Below are 6,000 nucleotides of genomic sequence, written 5' to 3'. Positions count from 1 at the left end.
TATTGGAAAGTAAGATATACAGAGTGGAGGAGAGAGAGAGAGGAAGATCCTTTGTCCATAATTTAATCTCCTAAGTGGCTGCAATGGTCAGAGTTGAGGCAATCTAAAGCCAGGAGCCAAGAGCCTCTTCCAGGTCTCCCACGTTGGTGCAGAGTCCCAAGGCTTTGGGGTATCCTAGTCTGCTTTCCCAGGCCACAAGCAGAGAGCTGGAAGGCAAGTGGGGCTACTGGGATTAGAACCAGCACCCACATGGAATCCTGGTGTGTACAAGGTGAGGACTTTAGCCGCTAAGCTGCTGTGCCGGGCCCCAGATATTCACTCATTATAAAAGTCTTTGGCTGAGCACACCATCAACCAGTTTTTAATAAAGATACCGAAATAGTTTTCAAAAATTCTAGTAGAACAGTATATATAAATCATTTGTATAAGTTTAGTTTGTACAGAATATACAAAATATAATAAAATGTATATATTGGTATAGGTAGTGCTTTACACAATTTATTTTCATCTCTAATTGTTTTTGCATTCTTATAATGTGCTGATTATTATATCAATGAAGTTCAATCCTGCATATATATACTGCCCAAGAGATTCCTAAAAAAAATCTTGGGTATAAAAACATAAAATTAGGGATAAATCATTCACTCTATTATCAATATTACTGTACTGTATGTGATCCCTTTACTTTTTATTGCTTTTCTAGTTAATTAAAAACCTGAGTTTTCTTTTCATGAGTTTTTGTGGCAATTTCTGTTGTGTGTATTTATTTTTAACATTTATTTATTTTTATTGGAAAAACAGAGCAGATTAATGGAAAGAAGGAGAAATAGAAAGACCTTCCATCTACTTGGGCATACTCCACAAGTGGTCACAACAGCCAGAACTAAGCCAATCCCCTAAGCCAGGAGCCAGGAGTTTCTTCTGGGTCTCTCATGTGGGTGCAGGGTCCAAGGCTTGGGTCATCCTCTGCTGCTTTCTGAGTCTGTAAGCAGGGACACAAGCCCATATGGGATCCCGGTGCAGATACAAGGATTTAGCCGTTGAGCCATCACACTGGGCCCAGGAGTTGGCTTTTAGTAAGTTGCTTGTGGCAATTTCTGTTATGTGTATTTCAATTCAAATTATTACAGTGATCATTGGAGTTCCTAGGAACTAGAGATGAGAAGGCAGTAGAAATGGATCAATAGAGCCTGTATATAAGTTTTGGTATATTTTCTTTAATCTTACATTTCATCTTTGATGAAAGTATTTTAAAACACAAGCTAAACTGTAGAATTAAAACGATAACCAAGAAGATTTGGCAGTCTAAACAACAGAATTGTCTATCTAATAGCTTTAATTTTCTTCTTTTTCTTTGAAAAAAATTAAAATGCAAGAGAACTTTGCACATGCTTTCAGATATGTTTGCTCCCTCACCATTTCCTCTTTCACCTTTTAAATCAAATCTTTCCAATGTCCTCTTTAGAATTCACAAATAGTATAAAAAGCCCAACCATCTCAAGTTTTTTTCCTCTGGTTTTCCCCTTTTTTCCCTGATCTGTTGGCAATCAGCTCTCTCCTAGAACACTATTTTCCCAAACGCAGTTCTTCCTGAGCTCTGTGTGACTGGGTCTTGAGGTGCAGGAAGGGTACTTTTGCCTCTTACTGTACCCTAAATCACTAGTGCCCTAGTCACTTTCGAATTCCGTGCCATCAGATTTTCTACCTATCCATGGTCCAAATGGCAGGTCCTATTCCTTTTAGATTTGTTGTCATTGACTTGACTCAGCTGCTAGTGAAGTCAGCATCTAGGTAGACGAGCCTTCTAGCATCCCAAACTTCTCAGCTACTCGGTGTTCTATTTTCGGTGATCCTGTCTTCTGTCCTATCCCAGCTATGCTCACCTACTATTGCAGAGTTCTACAATAGTGAAGTTTGCACTTTTTTTAAAAAAAGATTTATTTACAGGGTCCCGGTGCAATAGCATAGTGATGAAAGTCCTTGCCTTGAATGCACCAGGATCCCATATGGGCACCAGTTCTCTCCCAGCAGCCCCACTTCCCATCCAGCTTCCTTCTTGCCACCTGGGAAAGCTGTTAAGGATGGCCCAAAGCTTTGAGACCTTGCACCTGCATGGGAGACCTGGATGAAGCTCCTGCCTCCTGGCTTCAGATTAGCTCAGCTCACCCATTGTGGCCACTTGGGGAGTAAACAATCAGATGGAAGATCTTCCTCTCTGTCTCTCCTCCTCTCTGTATATCTGCCATTCCAATAAAAATAAATAAATCTTTAAAAAGAGATTTATTTACTTCACTTAGAAAGAATTACAGAGAGTGAGAGATCTTCCACCCTCTAGTTCCCTCCCCAGATGCCTGTGATGGCCAGAGCTGAACTGAATCAAAGTCAGGAGTCAGGAACTTCTTCCAGATCTCCCATGTGGGTGCAGGGGTATCCTCTGATGCTCTCTAAGAAACATAAACAGGGAACTGGATTGGAAAATGAAATAGCTGAGACAAGAACCAGTGCCCGTATTGGATGCCTGAACCAGCAAGTAGAAGATCAAGCTGTTATGTCATCATGCCAGCTCCTGTACCCTTTTATTTTTTATTGCTTACTATATTTTCAGTTAATTTTTTATCTAGTCATCTTTCATACAATCCTCACTTATATAATGATTTTGAGTCATAGTCTCTTAGAAATAGATAGCTGGAAGAAAAGGTTCACACTCCCAGCCCCTATACAATACTCAGGATCCTTGTATATACATCTGCATTGTTACTACTCTCCAACCCCTTTCCTCCTGTAACACTGATGACATCATTTCTATAACACCTTTCATGGGGTCCCTTATGCCCTGCATGCTCCAGGGAACAGTTTGACAACTGTTTCCTCTTTTACCTGAAATTTTATCTTTTCTGGGGGCACTTTCCCCTCTACTATCAGCATGTATAAATTACATAGCACCTCCTATTTTAAAACAAATGATGTTAAAACACCTGTTGATGCCACATGTCAGTTGAGTTACCACATCATCCCTGTGCTTCCTTTTGCAATGAAAACAGCTCAGAGGTTCTGTTGATTGTATCCTGTTTCTCTTCCCTGTTAGACCCAGTTGGAGCAGGCTCCTCACTACCCAAGCTGCTCTTGTCAAGGTCATCTTGCCAAATACAGTGCTCACTGATGATTCTTTCTTTTTTAAAAAAAAAAATTATTTCTTTTTATTGGAAAGGCAGATTTACAGAGAGAAAGAGAGACAGAAAGATCCTCAGTCTACTGGTTCACTCCCCAAGCAACTGCAATGGCCAGAGTTGAGGCCATCTGAAGCCAGGAGCCAGGAGCCAGGAACTTCTTCCAGTTCTCCCATGTGGGTGCATGGTCCTAAGGCTTTTGGCCATAATCTACTACCTTCCCAGGCCACAAGCAGGGAGCTGAATGGGAAGTGGGGCAGCTGGGACATGAACTGGTGCCCATATGTGGGATCCTGGCACATGTAAGGTGAGGATTTAGCCACTAGGCCATCATGCTGGGTCCTGGTGATTCTTTTCTGCCTTCTAGATGCTGTAGTACTTAGGATCTGTCTTCATATTTTCCCTCTATGTTACTCACTAGTTTGGCGATCTCATCTGGTGCTATTGTTTAAAATGCCATCTATGTGCTTCAAACTTAGATCTTCCTTTTGAACTCCAAATTCGTGCATCATGTTACTTATTTTGCAAATGCATTTTTCATCTTGAAAGTCAGAATTAGAAGGAGAAAGAGGGACAGAGAAAGAGAGAGATAGAGAGATATTCCATTCTCAAGTTCCTTCCCACTTTGCTGCAATAAATCTAGGAGCCAGGAGCTTCCTCGGGTCTCCCCTGTGAGTGGCAGAAGCCCAGCACTTATGCCATCTTCTGCTGCTTCCCAAGGGTCTTGCAGAGAGCTGGGTGGGAGGTAGAACAGTTGGGACACAAACCAGCGCTCATATGGGATGCTGGCATCACAGCAGAGCCTTTACCTACCATGCCACAATACTGGCCCAGACCCGTGCACCTGAATGACTTATACACATCCAACTAAGAGGATACTTAAAAAATGTCATGGAAAATGCATAGAATGAAGAAAATTCTGTATGGATTTAAAAACCCTTTGCACTTAAATATACTTATCTATTCATTTTTGTTTTCCCACAAACTTTTTGAAGCGTCCTTGTATATCCAAAATCAAATTCTGACTTTTTTCCCCTAAAACCTGCTCTTCCAATAGTCTTCTCAATCCCAATAAATGTTAGTTTTACTCTGGGAGTTCATGAGATGCTATTCACGAAGTCATTGCAGTCTCTTCTTCTCTCATGATCCACTTTCAGTCCAGTGGCAAACTGTGTTCAAGCACATCTGTAGTCCTTGTTTGTTCCCAATTCCACAAGCTCCACCTATGTCCAAGCACCAATGTCCCTCCCCTTGGTTTTTGCTCGGCATGGAAGAGACACTTGTCTTGTTACTTAGAGTAAACATTACTAATGACAAATTAGAACACACACCTGTAAAACTCAACTATTGCTTTTAAAAATAGATAGGAGAAAAAAAATAAAAATGGTAAGAGGACAAATTAGAATAAAGAACAAGATGTGATAAAACCTTTGCTTTGAAAAATTTAGTTTCGGGCCCAGTGTGATAACATAATGGTCAAGGTCCTCACCTTGAACGCACCAGGATCCCATATGGGCACCAGTTCTAATCCTGGCAGCTCCACTTCCCATCCAGCTCCCTGCTTGTGGCCTGGGAAAGCAGTCGAGGACGGCTCAACGCTTTGGGACTTTGGACCTGTGTGGGAGACCTAGAGGAGTTCCTGGCTCCTGGCTCCTGGCTTTGGATCAGCGCAGCACGCGGCTGTTTTGGCCGCTTGGGGAGTGAATCATCGGGCGGAAGATCTTCCTCTCTGTCTCTCCTCCTCTCTGTCCATCTGGCTTTCCAGTAAAATAAATAAATCTTAAAAAAAAAAAGAAAATTTAGTTTCTAACTGGGAACAAAATTACAGTTGTTGAATGCTTCCTAAGTACCTGTCATGTACTAAAGGCTTTCTGTGCGTTATCTCAAGGTAATCCTAACAACTCAATGAAGAATGCCGGATCTCCGTTTCAAGTGCCAGAGAGTAACTTTCTCGAAGTCGTGGGATAGCACAAAGTGGAGGTAGGCCTTCAGCCCGGGTTGGTGAGTGACACCAACCAAAGCTGTATTTACTTTCTCCTTGCCACAGACTCATGAATCACAGCTTACTGTGCTTAAGACAGAATTTTTTTCCGTAACAAATATACCAAAAGGACTTTGACAGTTTCTGTCCTTGTGAGGCTTTCTTACTACGGTTAATCACATGCTGGGTTTCCTTATAAAAGTTGAAAGATAATCTAACTTTGAACTGAAGGACAATATCGTGACTCATAATCATAATTGGTATAGATCACATCGCAATTTGGTAACTTAACACATTCCATAATCTCAACTTAGCATTTAAATATAAAAATTGACATAAGATTTCAGAATATTATATATCAATATGACTCAGTAAAGTTAGAAAAAGAGATATTAGAATAATGAGCAGTAATAATTTCCTAATAAGTTAAATTATAAAGTTTCAGAGAATTCAAAATATAATGATGTATAATATCCACAGTGAAACTTTCTGAACATAATTAGAATAGTTCAGCTTTGCAATTTTATCTTTACAATCTTTCAAAGTTATTAGGAGCATAACTGTAAAAATATTCATTAAAGCTAGGAGAAAATTATTTCAAAAGATATAATAAGGTCTGGCACATTGGCCCAGAGGCTAAAGTCCTCACCTTAAACATGCTGGGATCCCATATGGGTACCAGTTCTAATCCCGGCAGCCCTGCTTCCCATCCAGCTCCCTGCTTGTGGCCTGGGAAGGCAGTCAAGAATGGCCTAAAACCTTGGGACCCTGCACCCGCGTGGGAGACCTGGAAGGGCTCCTGGCTCCTGGCTTTGGACTGGTGCAGCTCCAGCCATTGCAGTCACTTGGAGA

The sequence above is a fragment of the Ochotona curzoniae genome, unplaced genomic scaffold (genome assembly GCF_017591425.1).
Source record: "Ochotona curzoniae isolate NIBS_2020 unplaced genomic scaffold, NIBS_Ocur_1.0 scaffold_3835, whole genome shotgun sequence".
NCBI classification, from domain to species: Eukaryota; Metazoa; Chordata; class Mammalia; order Lagomorpha; family Ochotonidae; genus Ochotona; species Ochotona curzoniae.
This window is presented reverse-complemented; position numbering follows the sequence as displayed.